Source organism: Palaemon carinicauda, chromosome 8 (assembly GCF_036898095.1).
Source record: "Palaemon carinicauda isolate YSFRI2023 chromosome 8, ASM3689809v2, whole genome shotgun sequence".
NCBI classification, from domain to species: Eukaryota; Metazoa; Arthropoda; class Malacostraca; order Decapoda; family Palaemonidae; genus Palaemon; species Palaemon carinicauda.
This window is the reverse complement of record NC_090732.1, coordinates 58,598,664-58,617,697: the sequence shown is the minus strand read 5'-3', so window position 1 is coordinate 58,617,697 and position 19,034 is coordinate 58,598,664.

Genomic DNA, 19,034 nt, shown 5'->3' with positions numbered 1-19,034 from the left:
TTTTAGTTCGAGACCCTACGACTTCCATGCATTAGCTTCAGATATAGTAGCCTAATTACATTTGACTACATTGTACTACATTGCTAGAAATATCCTAGATTATTTTATCAACATAACATTTGTAAGATCGATAAAATAACAAAGTAGTAAACGTCAATGAAGTTACCCAAATGATGAATGAAATCAAAATTTCCTTGAGTAGTATCTTCCAGGTACTATACCAATCATATTTTGTCTAATAATAAAGAAGACTGGGTTAGAATAGACTCCAATACATATGTTTTGAAACTTTTTATAGAATATTTTTAACTCACACGATTACATCACTATTTCGAAGTCGATGGGGAGATATTACTGTGTACTAAATATTCAATGCTGGATATGCACAAAATGGCGGCAAAGACTTTAGCAACTTTTTAATACAGGCTTGGTAATCTGGTATGCGTGTGTTACCAAGGAAGCCACTACAGACTGACTTGAATGCTTCCCATGCTCTCAGTTCCTTTAAGTTAAGAAGCTACTCAAAATCAGTATCCTTCAGCACTTCTCGGATCTGAGGTCCAACAAAGATGCCCTCTTTGAGCTTAGCAGCACTAACACCTGGGAACACAATAGACAAGTGTTGGAAGGCAGCACCATTTTTGTCCAACGCCTTCACGAAAATCTTCATCAAACCAAGCTTGATGTGAAGAGGAGGAAGAAGCATTTTATTCATGTCCACCAGAGGATTCCCCTTGATGCTGTGTTCGCCAGGAACAAAAGTGATTCTAGACCCCAAGTCTTTCTGCTTGTAATGCTGGGATACAGCTCGACTATCCCAGAGACAGAAAAAACAACAGTACTTTATGAAGCCCGCTTGCATACCCCTAAGAAGACCAATGACATTGAGGTCCCCACACAGACTCCATTGGTACTCGCTGTACTTAATAGCTTCTAAAAGAAGCTCCATATTGTCATAGGACTAATTTAGATGGACAGAGTGTGCAATGGAAATGATGGGATATTTATTCCCGTTGTGCAGAAGCACAGCCTTGAGACTTCGCTTGGAAGAGTCTATGAAAAGACGCCAGTCTGAAGGATTATGTGGCAAACCAAGGGACGTGAACAAGCCAGGTATGTTTGTGCAGTAGCACAACTTGTTTTCCATGTCGAAAAAGGAAGCAAGGTCTTTGTTCCAATTCCTGAAACTGGTGATCCTTACATATTCCTGGACTAGGTTCCACTGTTTAAGCCGAGAAGCCAAGAGCTCTGACTGCCGTTTTGACAGATACAAATCACGAGCAAGATCATTCAGGTCTTCTTGCGTGTTCCAGTGTGGCTCGTTGCCACTTGTTCCTGAATATGTAGACTCAATATCTTCCAAAGATATTGTTATTAATGGAGGTCATTGCGCCACCTTCTTTTCAAACAAAGACCCCACCAGCAAGGACTTGGTCGGCAGGCCACAAGTTTTGAGACCCTACCCAGAGTCTCACCCCCCCCACCTCCAACCATCCTATACCAGTCTACTCCCCTTGAGATCTCATTTTCAGCCATCTTTTACGAACCACGTGACAGCGATGAGATCCCAGGAGAAGGAGGGAAGCGAAATGTGAAGGATGTAGGGACACGTGACAAAGCGTGACCAATAGGACAGTGGTCAGGCCAATTCCCCCTACCACCCCAATTGGGGGCCAAGTGGGGTTGAATCTACCCAGGAAAAACTGGGTCTCGCTCTTCATGACTCAGCCTCAGTGAGAGAAACATCCCCTCTCTTCACCCTCAAGACATCAGGGGGACTGGACCTGACATACCCTCCACAAGGGAGGAACCAGAGTCCTTTTTACTAAGGTAAGGTGTCTGATTTTGAGATCCTCATCATCCTTACCCAACCTCCCATCCCTTCCTAATCACATCCCATTTTTTCCTTTTATCCTTTAAAGAAAGATCCTACCCACTGAACCTTTCATCCAATTCCCTATATCCCAACCATATGTGCCGTTTGCTCCTAACCTTAATTAATTCACCCTGTGACAGTGTTGATTCCCACATGTAGTGTTTAAATCCCTAAGCTTTGCACTTTTCATTTAATTTGCTTAAAGGTTTTAACCACACGACTTCATTGTGTTCCCAGCCTGTAGAAGTAAGTGTTCTGTTAATAATTCAATTTATTTCCCTTTCCAGGGAATGTGATTGTTGTGCTGAATTCTCATCCACAGTCCATGAAACTCCACTCGAAGCTCCGTGGCTTAAATTGAAATATAATTATCTGTTGTGCTCCCCTTTCTTTTATTAATTTTTGTTTAAATATTATTGTAAATATATCTATTTGTCGGTATCCCTTGTCTTATTGCCGACTGGCGACCTTTCCATTGTTCTTTTTTTGTTACTGCCCAGAGTTCCTTAAGCAAGGCCGGACTCACACCACGGGCCCGTAACAAATTGGCGACCTTGCCAGGATTCGCTAAGACAGTAACTTAAAATTATCTTTATTAAAGTCAAATTGGCCCCCTTTCTGTCTTTAGCGACGAGACGAATCTCAATTTCATTTTATGTAAATTCTATTATCACTGGAATTGGACCCGTGGAAGAAAACAGCCAAAGCATTTTATTTTCATTGTTAAAATTTTGTGTTTATTTGTGTGTTTTGTTTTTAAAAAAACCACGTGGTAGGTTCAGTTCCATTGTTCAGCAGGATAGCCAACCGCGTGAGAAGAATTTGTGTTCTGTTCGTTCTGAGTGGCGATTATCACAGTGATTAACAAGTATCAAATATATTGTGCAGTGGTGAAAATTTATTAAAATATATTGTGGATTAAGTGCACATGTTATTTTGTTACAAGAAAAGATCAGTAAAGTTTAATAAATTTTCCGAGAACGTAATAGGCTAAGCACGTGCTCATTTCAAACGTGGCCAACCTGATATAACTCAGCCCACCGCCTTGTTTTCGAACGAAGCCAAGGTTTGTTATTGTTTGTTATTATTAGCTTTGTTATTTGTCTACGAAATTCTACTTAACAAAAGCACAGACCGAGGTTTTGCTGAATTGTTGCACGTTGGTAAGTGGTTCATGCACATATCAATCATTTAATTTTGTGCATGAACTATTATATCATTTTTCTTTATTGCTAGAATACAGGCTAGTCTCATATCGAAACTCTTGGCTTACGATTCACGTAAACGTTTTACAGCAGTGAGGCATAATTCTGTTGAGTAACGGTAAGAGCATGTGGCATTCCTTATTTAATTTTTTTCTTTTGACAGTAAGGGTATGTAATTTAATTTTGTTACGTTTTCGTGGGATATTATATTTATGTACATTTTTGAAAGGGATAATTTTCGTACGATTGTGTTAAAATTGTTAACCTAAAGATAAAGGATTTACGATATCACATCCAATTTCATTTTTTCAGTCAGGGTATACGATCATTTAGATAAAATATTTGGGAAGTGTAATTTCTTTAATTCATTCTTTTACTGAAGGGAAAATATGTAAAGGGGTTGATTTTCTTAGCGAAGCATTAAGCAAACTCAGTGACATTGTTTGTTTTATTTAATTTATTATACTTTAAGTATAAATACAAACTTTGCTTTAAGTCACAGAGTTGCAAGTGGTGGTGTTGCAAGAATGCACCCACACATTTTTACAAATCCATTTCTCATGTCTAGCATAGAGGATCCCTCATAAGTGAGATTCCATTTTTTCTCATGACTAGCATAGAGGGTCACACATCGTGGAGATTCCATTTTTTCTCATGACTAGCATAGAGGGTCACACATCGTGGAGATTCCATTTTTTTCCCTTATGACTAGCATAGAGGGTCACACATCGTGGAGATTCCATTTTTTCTTATGACTAGTATAGAGGGTCACATATCGTGGAGATTCCATTTTTTCTTATGACCAGCATAGGGGGTCACACATCGTGTAGATTCCATTTTTTCTTATGACTAGCATAGAGGTTCACCCATAGTTGATTCCATTTTTTTTATTGACTAGCATAGAGGTTCACCCATTGTTGTGATTCCATTTTTTATGACTAGCAGCTGCATAGAGGGTCACCCATTTTTGTGATTCCATTTTTTATGACTAGCATAGAGGTTCATCCATTGTTGTGATTCCATTTTTTTTATGACTAGCATAGAGGTTCATCCATAGTTGTGATTCCATTTTTCTTATGACTAGCATAGAGGCTCACCCATAGTCATGATTCCATTTTTTTTATGACTAGCATAGAGGTTTACCCATAGTTGTGATTCCATTTTTTTTATGACTAGCATAAAGGTTCACCCATAGTCGTGATTCCATTTTTTTTTATGACTAGCACAAAGGTTCACTAACAGTTGTGATTCCATTTTTCTTATGACTAGCATAGAGGTTCACCCATAGTCGTGATTCCATTTTTTTTTATGACTAGCACAAAGGTTCACTAACAGTTGTGATTCCATTTTTCTTATGACTAGCATAGAGGTTCACCCATAGTTGTGATTCCATTTTTTTTATGACTAGTGAATCTGAAAACACCTGTTTTAAAGATAAATCGCCCTGGCCTCGTAAAACCGAGTGTCAGAGGCAAAAATCCTATGTAGTTTGGAGATGTTTTAAGTCACCTTATTAAGTGGTAGGAATGTCAAAGTCCTGTATTTGGAAAACGGCGTTTGCTGGCTAGCTCCCTTGAGGGGATCCCCCATTTCCCTTAAGGGGGCCGGCCGGCAAATGCCGTTTTTAAGGACAACACTTTGACATTAATAACACTTAATAAGGTGACGTAGGACATCTCCAAACTGCATAGTATTATTGCCTTTGACCCTTGATAATTAATATACAGACCTGGGATTACTACCCTATATAGACCTGATGTAGACCTCCAATCAAATGAAATTTTTTTTTCTAAAAGTAATTTTTTTTTGTTTTGTTAGATATGATTTTTTTTCGTTATGGTAAAAAATAAACCCTAAAAAAATCAGGGAAAAGATTAAGAACAAAATATGAAACAAAAATTATAAAAAGGGCAACATTTGATTGTTTTATATCTTTCTAAGTTATATACCAGATTTCGATGCCATATCTTTAAAACTAAGGGAGAAGGTAGAATTTGAAGGTCAATAAGTATAGTTGTGAGATACGGGCGTTAAAAATTTTCCTTTGTATATTTACAAAGACAATATTAATAAATCATAAATATTATGACTTTTATATTCTTGTTTGGATATTAATAAACAGAAACAATGTTATTTATCATAATTTAATCCTAAATGAAGATCCCTTTGCTCAATATCTTGCTGCTTTAGGCTCCTGCCAGGCAAAGCGGCGCTCCTCCATCCACACCATTCTCTCTCTCCGTCAATAACTCTGCTAATTTCGCAGATATTTCCCACTTCTGAACTCTTATTAGAGCCAATTTTCTTCTTAAATTGTCTTTTCCTTTTCTACATGATGAAATTCTTACCGAAACCAAGAAGTAACAGATGTAATAAAAAAGAGTGAATGTTAGAGGTCCATCTCAAACGTTTACTCTCCCTAAGGTAGGTTCTAGCACTGATGGTCGAAGGGTGTAATACTTCGTCTTGTGACTTATGGAATCTATACAGATGTCATTGCTCACATTTTTTTTTATATCAAAATGTTTTGATTATAAAAATTTACGATAACAGAAGAAATACTGCATTTTCTTGTAGGGATGAATGTTTTTGGCTTATTGAGTTAGCCTGTAACTCTAAAAGTAAGAAGAATTTTGATAAAATCTTTCATATTGGCATATGAAGATCAGTGATTTTTTTTTAGGATTCTGTGTTTTTCATCCCATACCGGCTGAGCCCCTTATGTGAATGAGACACTGACGTAAATTTTGCATAATCTACGTTGTGTTATAGCTGACTGTAACAGAATTGAGGGCCTGTCAAGGATCTGAATTGTTATTTCATATGAAATTCAAAGATTGCTTTTGTTAGTTGTAAAAAGTATCCAGCAGACATGTCAGAGTTTAACACATCTGAGTTTTCGAAAAATGTTGTGAGGATTTACAAATGGAAAAGTTGAATAATGTCAAGAAATGGTGCCTAGTGAATTTAGGCAAATATCTTAAGCTTAATATCAAACATTCGATGAAGAAGGATGATGTTAAATATGTGTTAGTTCAACATTTGGTTAAAGATGAGGTATTACCTCAGGATGCATTGGATAAGATTAATAGTGAATCAGTGGTTTTAGGTTTGTCAGCTATAGAAGTTGAAAAACTTAATATAGAGGCTTAACCTGAGAACTTAAAGTTAGAAGCCGATTTTAAACGTGAAAAATTAGAATCTGAGTTTAAACACGAACAATTAGAAGCTGAGTGTGAGAGAAGGGAAGCCGAGTTTAAATGTGAACAATTACAAGCCAAGGAGAAAGATAAGGATAGGGAACCTCAGATAAAACTTCAGTAGAATAATGTTAAAAAAGAGTTAGAACTTGAAAAAATAAACAGGCTAATGAAAAGCTAAAACATGTAAGCGGCCAGCAGAAAACTGAGCATATATGTGGTCAGAAGTTTTGCGTGGCAGGGTACTAAAGGTATAAAACCCAGCCACTGAGGGGGACAAGCCAGCCTCAACTTGGTGCCGGTCCCAAACCCGGGTAAATGGGGAAGGTTGGCGGAAGGAAAGGCATTTGGCCATGAAAAGTTAGCCAAAACAACTATGGTCAGTGAGTATAATCACAATGAAATTAAGGCTAGGGCGTTTCCCTTATGCGACGCGTTGGGACCTCACCTGATCCCTCCGAAAAATCGGCAAGGGCTACCCAGTCATGGGCGGGCTAAGTTAAAGAAGCAAGCTCAGAGGAAAATATCTGAGGAGAGGATGAGAGTAGCATCTCTGAATGTGGGGACATTGACTGGAAAAGGGCGAGAGCTGGTTGACCTTATGGAGAGAAGGAAGATTGGAGTGCTGTGTGTGCAGGAGACTAGGTGGAAGGGAAATAACGCAAGAGAATTAGGCGAAGTTTGTAAATTATATTACAGTGCAGGAAATATGGAAGGAAGAAATGGAGTAGGAATAATATTATCGAAAGAGTTGAAGGAAATTTGATTGGGGTGAATAGGAAAAATGACAGAATTATGAGTTTAAAGCTAGGACTGGGTGCAACAATAGTCAATGAGGTATGCGCCTATGCCCCGCAAACTGGATGTACAAAGGAGGAGAAGGATACATTCATGGAGGAGATGGACCAGGAGCTTGGAATAATTCCTGCAAGGGAAAGGTTAATTATAGGAGGTGATCTGAACGGCCACTTGGGAATTAGTAGGGAAGGGATGGAGAGAATGTATTGAGGTTGGGTGTGGGTGAGAGAAATGCTGGGGGAGAAAGAGTGATTGAATTTGCATTGGCTTTTGACCTAGCAATGATCAACACCTTTGAGAAGAAGATTAACAGACTGATTACTTCCAGTAGTGGTGGTAGGGAGAGCCAGATAGATTTGCTGCTGCGTAAGAGAGACCATCTGAAGGAAGTTAAAAATTGCAAGGTGATAAATGGGGAGAGTGTAGCAGCGCAACACAGGTTAGTGGTAATTGATTGCAGACTAAGGAATTGTAGGAGAAGTAAAAAGACGAGAATGGACCCAAAGATTAATTGGTGGAAATTGAAAGAGGAAGAACTGAGAGTCTTGTTTAAGGAAAGAGTGCTGGAAGCAGTAAGGTTACATGAGGATGTACAAGAATGGTGGACCGAGAATAGTAAAGTGATTCTGAGAATCGGTGAGGAAGTACTTGGAAAGTCATCAGGAAGAAGACCCCCAAATGATAAAGAATCGTGGTGGTGGAATGATGAGGTGCAAGAACGGGTAAAAACCAAGAAATAAGCCAAGAAGAAGGTAGATCTATCAGGACAAAAGCAGGATAAAGAAACCTATAAACAAGCAAAGAAAGAAGCAAGAAGACCAGTAGCAAAGGCAAACGCAGAGACATTAAATGAAGTCTATAAAGAGATGGAAACACCAGAAGGAGAGAAGAAAATATTACGAATTGTTAAGGCCCGAGATGCTGCATCTAAAGACCTGACACAGATAAGGCAAATAAAAGATAGTAATGGTATAGTTCTAGCAGAAGAGAATGAAATTAAAAGAAGGTGGGAAACTTATTTAGAAGGACCATTGAATGAGGAGAACCCAAGAACAGTATTTGAAGATGGACTCCCAAACAAGACAGTTACCATAGGAGTGACTAGAAGAGAATTAGAACAAGCAGTAAAGAAGATGAAAAATAGTAAAGCTGGAGGACCGCATAATATACCAGTAGAGGTATGGAAGAGTCTTGGAGGGACCTGACGCAGAAGATCATCAATCAGGAAAAGATGCCAGAGGAATGGAGAAGAAGCCTAATCCTCCCCATCTATAAGGGGAAGGGAGACATCCAGGAACGTTGCAACTACAGAGGCATAAAGCTGATAAGCCATACTATGAAAATATGGGAGAAGATCATTGAGAAGAGACTCAGAGATGAAACAACAATTGGTGAGGAACAATTTGGATTCATGCCTGGAAGAGGGACTGTAGAAGCAATATTTGCTTTGAGACAGACAATAGAAAAAAATCGGGAGAAACAGAAAGGATTACATATGGTCTTTATTGACATGGAGAAGGCATACGATCGAGTACCATGTCAGGAGCTGTGGAGATGTATGAGAGAAAAGGGAGTCCCTGAGAAATACGTAAGAATCACCCAAGATATGTATGAAAGGGCAGAAGCAAATCTTAAGAGCAGTATATGCCTAACAGAAAGTTTCCCAGTAAATGTGGGACTACATCAGGGGTCTGCATTGAGCCCTTACCTATTTGATCTTGTCATGGATGTAGTAACACAAGGTATTAGAGATCAGTCTCCTTGGTGTATGCTTTTTGCTGATGATATTATACTGTGTAGCACTAGGCGAGAGGTAGTAGAAGAGAAACTGGAGGAGTGGAGAAGAGAAATGGAAAGTAGGGGATTGAAGATCAGCAGGAAAAAGACAGAGTATTTGAGATTGAAAGATGGTGAGAATGGGGAAGTTAGTTTACAAGGAGAGAGATTGAAAAGAGTTGAAAATTTCAGGTATTTAGGATCAACAGTTGCAGAGGATGGTGATCTGGGGGCAGAAATAAACCACAGAATACAAGCAGGATGGAAGAATTGGAAAAAAAAGTGTGTGGAATACTATGCGACAGGAAAATAGGGGTTAAGTTGAAAGGTAAACTACACAGGACAGTTGTGAGATCGGCAATGATGTATGGAGCGGACTCGTGGGCAATAAAGAAGACAGAAGAGAAGAAGATGAATGTAGCAGAGATGAGAATGTTGAGATGGATGTGTGGGGTGACAAGAAGAGATAAGATACGGAATGAGGTAATTAGGGGTACCACATGAGTTAGAAAACTATCAGATAAGATCAAAGAAAGTAGACTGAGGTGGTATGGTCATGTCATGAGAAGAGATGAACAGTATATTGGGAGGAGAGTAATGGAAATGGAGGTACAGGGAACGAGAAGGAGAGGGAGACCAAAGCGAAGGTGGGTGGACTGTATCAAGGATGACCTTCGATCGAAGGGATTAACCGGTGATGAGGTATGGGACAGAGGTAGATGGAGAAAGCTGACCAGAAACATCGACCCCACATAGAAGTGGGAAAAGATGTAGACAAAGAAGAAAGAAGAAGAAGAGGTACTAACGGTATAAGCTTCCATTCCTGAGGATATAGTTGATAATTACGAATTCTCGAAAAAAAATGCTATTTTGCAGGCCTCTGAACTAACTCCAGAGGCTTATAGAATAAAGTTTAAGGAGTTGGACAAAACAAGGCAAGATATATATATATATATATATATATATATATATATATATATATATATATATATATATATATATATATATATATATATATATATATATATATATATATATATATATATATATATATATATATATATACATATATATATATATATATATATATATATATATATATATATATATATATATATATATATATATATATATATATATATATATATATATATATATATATATATATATATATATATATAACTTTATTCAGTAGGGAACAATCAGATTAGTTAAAAAATGGTGTAAGGCAGCAAAATGTAAGGATGATTTTAAGAGATTGAGAGAAATCATTTTAATTTAACAGTTTAAAAATTGTGTTAGTAATATGCACTGATGATTATATACTGGTTCACAAGGAGTCAAGGTCATATGATTAAAAGTTTAATCAGTAAAAAGAGGAGGGACACTGATGAGCATACTAGTGCATATGTTGTAGATCAAAGGTCTAGTTCTGATTCTCATGTCAAGTCTCAAAACTACTTTAAAGAATTATTGAACAGACCAGGACCCAATGACCCATTTCCCGACACATTATTGTATGGTCCAGATATTGAAATAGACATTGGAGACATTAATAAACAGCAATAAAAACCTTTAAAATACCAAGAGCACTGGGAAAGAAAATATACCAAGTGAAATTTGGAAACTTCGTGGAGAAGTCTTGAAAAATCGTCTATATAAGTTGATAGGAATGATCTGGAGAAAATGGAAAACACTAGAGGATTGAGGAGAAGGAATCATTTTACCATTACACAAAATAGGAGATTGGCTACATTGTAAAAATGATTGTGGAATAAGTTTTTGGTCAACAGCTTACAAAATTTTCACAATAATATCATATAAGAGTTTAATTATTTATAGTGAGGCTGTTGTTGGAGAATACCAGGAAGGTTTTCGAAAGAAAAGATCAACAACAGACCAGCTATTTGCAATTAGGCAGATTACTAAAATATGTTGGGGATTTAATTGGTTTCATTGGTTACGAACAGGAATGCATAGACCATCAATGTGGAACATCCTGAAAGAAAGGGACATCCAAGCAAATCAATACGTCGAACGAAAGCCTGTTACATAAACACCAAATGCTTGGTAAAATATAAATAAAAACAACTAAATTCTTCTCCATCAGAAATGGGCTTAGGCAAGGTTGCATAGTATTCCCTATGCTTTTCAACAATGTAATAGAAAAAGTAGCCAAAGCACAATGAAAGAAAACATGGAGCACAGTTCAGAAACCTATCAATTAACTGTCTGGCATATACAGATGACATATATGTTATCACTGAAGATATTGAAAATACAGAAAATATTATAACGGAATTCAAAGAAAAGGCAGAGAAGGTGAGACTGACAATAAAGATAAGAAAATAATGGAAATGATTAGAAACCCCCAATTACAAGTACAGAACCATATAAATATTAATATCATGAACATAGAAATAGTGAATATATTTAAATACTTGGAAATGATGATAACCACAGATGGTAGATTAAAAGGAGAAATTGATGCCCGAATAGGCGCAGCTAGCAAATGTTATTTCAGTTTACTTGATCTGTTTAAAAATGGATCCATCTCTGAAAAGGCAAAATTAAGTGTATGGAAAATAATAATACGTCCAATACTACTCTATGGCAGAGAAACCTGGGCTCTTCCTAAAATTCTTGAAAAACTCTTAGAGGTCTCTGAAAATAGAATTTTTTCGACGTGAAATTCTAGAATGGAGAATTTGCCACAATTGGGGAATGATAGATTAAACCCAGCAACCCCATATCAGCCAAGATGTAAAATCAAGGAGGGGTCAATTATCTGGTCTTATCGCGAGAATAAAGGACACGTGTATACCCAAGCAAATGCTAACTGCTAAACTCATAGTACGGAGACCTTTGGGAAGACCTAGAAACAATGGAATAGATTCCTCAAGGAAGATCTCAATAGTAAAGAAATTGGATGGTTTTAGTGTAAGAAAGAGGAGCTGGAGACGTCTTTCGGGAGTAGTCATGGGTCAATGAGTGGTTCAAAGAGCAATGGAGTAGAGGGAGTAGAGTAGAGTATGTTAAGTCTCAAAGCAACACTTTGAATAGCAAGTCAATTAGTAGCAGTTCTGTAATGTGTAATTATTGTAAGAAACCAGGTCACAAGGTATCTGATTGTTGTAAGTTGAAAAGGAAAGAAGCTAAGACTGACTCTACAACGTCTCTCTATAATGTGCTACCAGTAGAGCTTAACACTGTAGATGACCACGTCTTAGATAGGAAGACTGTTAATTCCAGTGTTTGTTCCAGACCTGTTGATATGGTTTTCCAGCCATGTACTGCTAAGGGTTTTGTTAGAGTTTATGGTGGGTCGCCGCACCCTGTTTGTATTATGCATGATATTGGTTGTACCCAGTCTCTTATTTTGAGGAAAGCTGTTCCTGAGACTGAGTATTTGTTTAGTGGGGAGTAAGCTCCATATAGATCTTCACTGTGACTGGATATCAGGGGCTGTTGTTTTCTTTGAGTGTTGAGACTCACGAGAAGACTCAGAAATCTACCTACTGGTCTGATAATAATGTCTTAGTTTTGGATAACTGATAATGATGTGTTAGTTTGGGATAATGTCTCCACTGTTGTTTGTTCTACCGACTTGTTTGGTGAAGGCTTGTTGGTTTGTGGTGCTGTAACCACTGGTTATTGTTCTACTGACCTATCTCGTGAATATATGTTAGTTTATGATACTTGTTCAACTGTTGACTGCTGGTAATGATATGTTGGTTCATGATGTCACTTACTTTCATGGAATATACAGCCAATAATGAGAAGTTGGGAAAATAGACAATGTTTACATCGTAAAGCGGATTTATTGACTAAGTTAATTGGCATTAAATGAGCATAAACCTTCTTCAAAATGAACGAATGTCTTCAATCACATAATTACTTGAATAATTCAGTTTTCTCTTAAGTTCTAGATAACAAAGGCATAACTTTACTTTTTATTAGGACAGTCTGAGAGGAAGGACACAGAAGAACGGCATTATGAATAAAAATACTAAGTTTCAAATTGATAGATATTGGGCGTCTTGTTCATTGTCGACGCCAGCCATGGTTGCAAGAGGTCTACCGTGGATGTCTGCTTACTGACTTGTGTCCACTTACTACTGATTACACCTGTCTTCACAGCTGGCTCAACTAGCTTTCCCAGCCCAGGAATGTGAAGGCGAGGTCACAGGTCGACAACCGCTGGCCCCGTTTCCTGCGAATTCATTTCCCAGTGAATGGCCTATATAGAATATTCCTAAACTCCCATTTAGTTATCTAATTTCGCGTTAATAATGTTACTGCTGTCAACTGTTCTACCATGTTGTGTCAGAAAAAGACATATTGGTTAGTGGTGTCATGTTCTCTGACTGTTCTGTTAACCTGTCTTGTGAAGATAATTTAATTTATTGCGAATTCTAATTACCTGTCTTTGGAAGATACCTGGGTTTGTAATGATGTATCTGCTGTTGATGATGATGATAACTTGTCTGAATCCTTTCCGTTTAATCAGTTTAATACTGTCTTGTCCGATTCCAGTCATGTGACAGAAATAATTGGTACTTTGTTATTTGATTTTAATGCCTGTAGAGAAGATAATTTTGAGTTTTCTTTATAATGAAAATTTTAATTGATATCTTTTATGACTTTTTATCCACTTTCTGAAAACTTAAAACTTTCATTTGAAATTTATAGTAGGCTATAAAGTTACATTTTAAGTTCTCTTTTCTTTAATGAAATCTTTGTATTTGTAATCATGTATGATAAAATAATTTTGTTTGTACTTGTGAAAAGTTGTTAGTCAATAACCACAGCTTTTTGCTAGGCAGGGCGATTAATTACATGAAGATTGAATTCATCTAATTATTATAGGACTAGTGAGAAAGTGTTTTTTTTTACATATTAAATATTAATACTGATATTAAAACACTAATGAATTGTAAATGAAAGGTATCATTGTATTCTAGGATAGGAGTTACTGGTAGATTCTGGAAAAAGTCAAAACATCCTGATGTGCTCATTGTGTATTATGGTCCTCCCTGTATGATCAGGAACTTTGGCGAGAACAACTCTCTGATATAAGAAGACGTGTGACAAGTTAGGAAGGAGAGACTAACATACACCATCTCATAGTCTTGTGAAGACGTTTTAGTGACACCTATCATGACCCAGCATATTAATTTCTTTTACACTGCGGCTAAAATTTAGAAGAAGACAAGACATTCTTGAAAAATCGAATATCATCAGAAGACAATTATCATCTTTTACATCTGAAACTGCATTCTAGAAATTTTGCTACTGATCTTCAGAAATTCATTGTGTCCTGTCATCATGAGTCTCGCATCATACAGATGTAAATCTCAGGCCTGTATTTATTCATTATTTACTTAATCCTTTGGCACACAGGAGATGCATAGGGCCTCAATGAATTCATGTCACATGTCTCTATCCTGTGTCATCTTTCTGAGCTCAACCAAATTCTCAGATCCAACCTCCCTGAGCTTTGTTATCAGCCACGTTTCCCTTGTTCTACCACCTCCTCTCCTGCTCAGCAGCTTCCATTCAGGTACATTCTGGACAAACACATCTTCCCTTTTCAAGATATACCTCATCCATCTCCATCTTAATAATCTAACTATATCATTCACATTGAGCACCCCTGCCACCTCACTGACTGCTGCCCTTATTGCTGCGGCCATTTGATTCCCAAAATCCTTCTCAATGCTTTGATCTCAATAGCGTGAAATTTTGCATCAATTATTACAGTGTTTTACCGTGGCTGGTACCATAAATTAATATTGATCTTACAAGTGAAACATACTGTATATTTTGATTTTGCCATGAACTAATTAATATTCAATTTGACATGCAAACTGTCTTATCCTTCCCATGAATCCTAAATATCTGAAAGAGTTTGAGTTGGGTAGTATTACTCAACCGATGAGGCAGTTCATCTGATAACCAATCTGAATCTGTATGACCTCAGTCTTTCTGTGGTTGAACACCAATCCAACCTTTCTCCTTTTCAGTACTAACATATCAATCACTTCCTGCATTTCAGCCATTGTAGAGGCAATTAGAACTATATCATCTGCGTATCCAGGCTCACATAACCTCTGGTCCCAATTCCATTGAATTCCATTATTCATTCCTTGGATTAGCTTATTTATAATATAATTAATCACCATAATAAACAGTAGAGGGAACATTATTCCACCTTGTAGTACCCCAGTCTTGACTTTTAATGCATTTGCAAGAATACTAACAGCCATTACAACAAGTTCCACCATGCATATCCATTATGAAGTTTACAATCTTTTCTTGTATTCCATAGTACCTCAGAATCCTTTCTATCATATTCATCATCATCATCTAACACCTATTGATATAAGGGCATCGTTTAGATTTAACAAGTAGGCTCTTTCTTGAGCTTTTAAATCAATACTTCTCCATTCACCATCTCCTACTCCACACTTCATAGTCCTGTACCAACCGTGTGTCACACGATCGTACATAGTAACGACATTTCATTTTTTGTATATATTATGCTTGTATCTTCGCTCTCCCCTCACACTGATAGGGACCTGAAATAACATGTCTGTTTTTCTCACCGTTAACTGTTAACCGGTGCGGTTGTAAGTTGAACATGAAATTGCCTGTTGTTTTTTATGCCCTTTTTGCCTGGAGTTTATGTATATATAAACGGATGTTCTGTAATAAAGTTAATCAGTTGCTTTCATCCTGCCTTCTTAGTCACAGCCTCTCTCGGCACATCACATTGGTGACCCCGGAAGTCGACTCGCTCCTCCCGCCTTCCAACACCCCCTGCCCCTCTGTCATTGGTACTATGGGGGACTCCACGAAAGTTGGCGCCGCCCCATTGAAACTTTCATCGTTCGCCAGCAGAGAGGCGTTTGCTTGGTTTCAGCGCGCAGAAGTCCAGTTCCGCATCAAGGGCGTGACTCGCTCAACCACCAAAGCAGATTATGTTCTTGAGGCGATACTCGAGGAGACCTTCCCGGAAATATCCGACTGGCTTTGTGAACAAGGAGACACCCCAATAGTGTACGACGCCCTCAAAACATATCTTCTGCAGCAGTACTCTCCGTCGCCAGCCACCCATATAGCAAAGCTTTTTCAGCTCTCTCAACAACCATTAGGGGATCAAAGGGCTTCGCTCGCCCTCAGGGAAATGACCAGTATCGCTCGCCTGTAACCTGCCGCAGACGGCTCTCCTTGCGAGATGAACCTACTTTGTGCCCTTTGGATACGCCGTTTACCCGAACCTGTACACGTTGCCATACCCAATGTCGATAGTTTACCAATAAAAGACTTGATGATCAAAGCCGACGCCCTTATGGACAGCCACTTCACGACCTTCAAGATCTCCATCAACGTCTCCACTCCTGACAAAGAGGACGCCTATTCAACACCAACTGATGCTGAGGTGAATGCCGTAGGACATATACGCCTACCCCGTGAAGAGCCGGAGCGGCGACAAAGCCACTAATCCCCCACCACTCGCTCGTGCCACAACCAACGACTTCTACAGCCACTTACTACCACCCATCGGACACAGTTTTGCTACTACCACTACAGATTTTGGGCTGCCGCGAAGAAATGTGCCAAGGATTATCAGTTGCCAAAAAACGTGTAAGTAGGCCATCGTTTGTGACGGTGGCCTCCCGTGTTTCTAATCTTTTCTTTTTACATGATGCAGGAACGGGCGTGCGATTTTTGGTAGACACGGGTTCTTGTCATTCTCTTTTGCCAAAGGAACTCTTCAGGACACTACGAAGTCTGTCTAAATCTGACGACATCTGCCAACGGATCTGCGATACCCACGTATGGTTACGAGAACCTTACATTATCATTAGGAAACGGTAAATTTAATTGGAAGTTTCTCGTTGCTGACGTCACATTGCCAATCCTCTGTGCGGATTTCCTCTCTTATTTCCACCTTCTGGTCGATGTCGCCCACCGACGATTGGTCAACGCAGACTCGTACATGTCGACACCTTTTCAACCCAACCCCTCCAACCTCGCTCTCTACATCAGCGCACCCACGGATGCCTGCGCCCACCTCCTCATGTCGTACCCGGAAGTTTTCCGTCCAGAACTTCGCCAAACGTCTACGGCTCCTGCCAAGCACGGTATTTATCATCATATCAAGATGACGGGAACACCAGTCTTCACAAAATTCAGACGTCTGGCACCGGAACGATTGGCAGCCGCCAAACAGACGTTTGCCAAAATGGAGGAAATGGGCCTTTGTCAAAAGGCCTCCAGCCCATGGTCGTCACCCTTACACATCGTTCTGAAGAAAGACGGCTCCCTCCGTCCGTGCGGGGATTACAGGCGCCTGAACATGCAAACAGAACCGGATCACTACCCCCTCCCAAACATCGCCGACGTGACCTCCTACCTGCACAAAGCGAAGGATTTCTCCACATTCGACCTCCTGAAGGGGTATTATCAGGTGCCTATGAGCCCAGAAGACATCCCCAAGACTGCCATCACCACTCCGTTTGGTACATACACCTTCAATCACTCCTGTTTTGGCCTTCGTATTGCTGGGGCCACTTTTCAACGTCTCATGGATAGCATCTTAGGGGACCTCCCTTTCTGTGTTTGTTATGTGGACGACATACTTGTGTTCTCTTCCTCAAAAGAGGAACACCTCTGTCACCTGCGCATCGTGCTCGACCGCCTGCAACAAAACGGCCTTGTAGTCCGGTACGACAAGTGTACCTTTAGCGCCAACGAAGTGTCGTTTTTAGGGCACTGCATCACTCCTGAAGGAGTCCATCCCCTCCCTGAGAAGGTAGCAGCCGTTCAGAACTTCCCCACACCCTCGACCGTCAAAGCTCTGCAGGAATGCTTGGGCATGATCAACTATTATCATCGTTTTCTGCCAGCCATTGCCGCCACTCTTGCTCCCTTCTACGCCTCCCTCAAGGGCAAGCCAAAAGACCTGAAGTGGGGTCCCCTTCAAGAAGCAGCCTTCTGCAATGCAAAGAAGGGCCTATCAACTGCTGCAGCTCTAACTTTTCCTATCCCACATGCCCCTCTACTTCTCTCCACCGATGCCAGCGACGTCGCTATTGGTGCAGTACTCGAACAGGTGGTCAACAGCTTGTCCCACCCATTGGCCTTCTTCAGCAGAAATCTATCCAAGGCAGAATCGGGTTATTCTACCTTCAATCGCAAATTGCTTGCAGTGCACTTGGCTGTCCGTCACTTTCGCCATTTCTTAGAGGGTACGCCCTTCGTCATTTGCACAGACCATCTGCCTCTGGTGCATGCCTTCACTCGACAGTCTGACGCCTGGTCCGCCTGTCAACGCCGACATCTCTCCACCGTGGCTGAATACAATTGCACCCTTGAACACGTCCCTGGGAAAATTAATCCGGTTGCCGATGCCCTGTCAAGAAACACGTTGGCTGCCGTTCAACTGGGATTGGATTACAACGCCTTGGCTGAAGCCCAACGACAGGATCCAGAGTATCAAGGCTATAGGACATCTTGCACATCCCTCCGTTGGAAAGCCACCCCCCTCGACGACTCCAACACCACCCTCCTCCGTGATATCAGTACTGGTAGACCGTGACCTTGGATTCCTGCTCCCATGTGCCGACAGGTGTTTGATTTCATTCATGGCCTTTCACATACCTCGTGCCGTTCTACTGCACAGCTGCTGAAGACGAAGTTCATTTGGCACGACATTTCTAAGGATGCTAAGGATTGGGTCCGCGCCTGTACTTCTTGCCAAACTTCCAAAGTACATTGACACATGGATTCAGGAGTGGGCACCTTTCCTCAACCTCAGCGTCGTTTCGCCCACATTCACGTCGACGTTGTAGGCCCCCAACCCACATCACAAGGACATCGTTACCTGTTTACTGTTATCGACCAATGCACTCGTTGGCCTGAAGCCATTCCCATGGAGACTGCAACGTTCACCTCATGTACATCTACCTTACTCTCAGGATGGATTGCTAGATTTGGTATCCCTGAACATATTACTTCTGACAGGGGTACCACTTTCACCTCTCAATTGTGGACATCATTAGCGAATCTCCTGGGCATCACCCTATATCAGACAACTGCCTACAACCACGCTGCCAGTGGAATGGATGAACGTTTTCATCGCACCCTCAAAGCAGCTTTGATGTCCCGCTA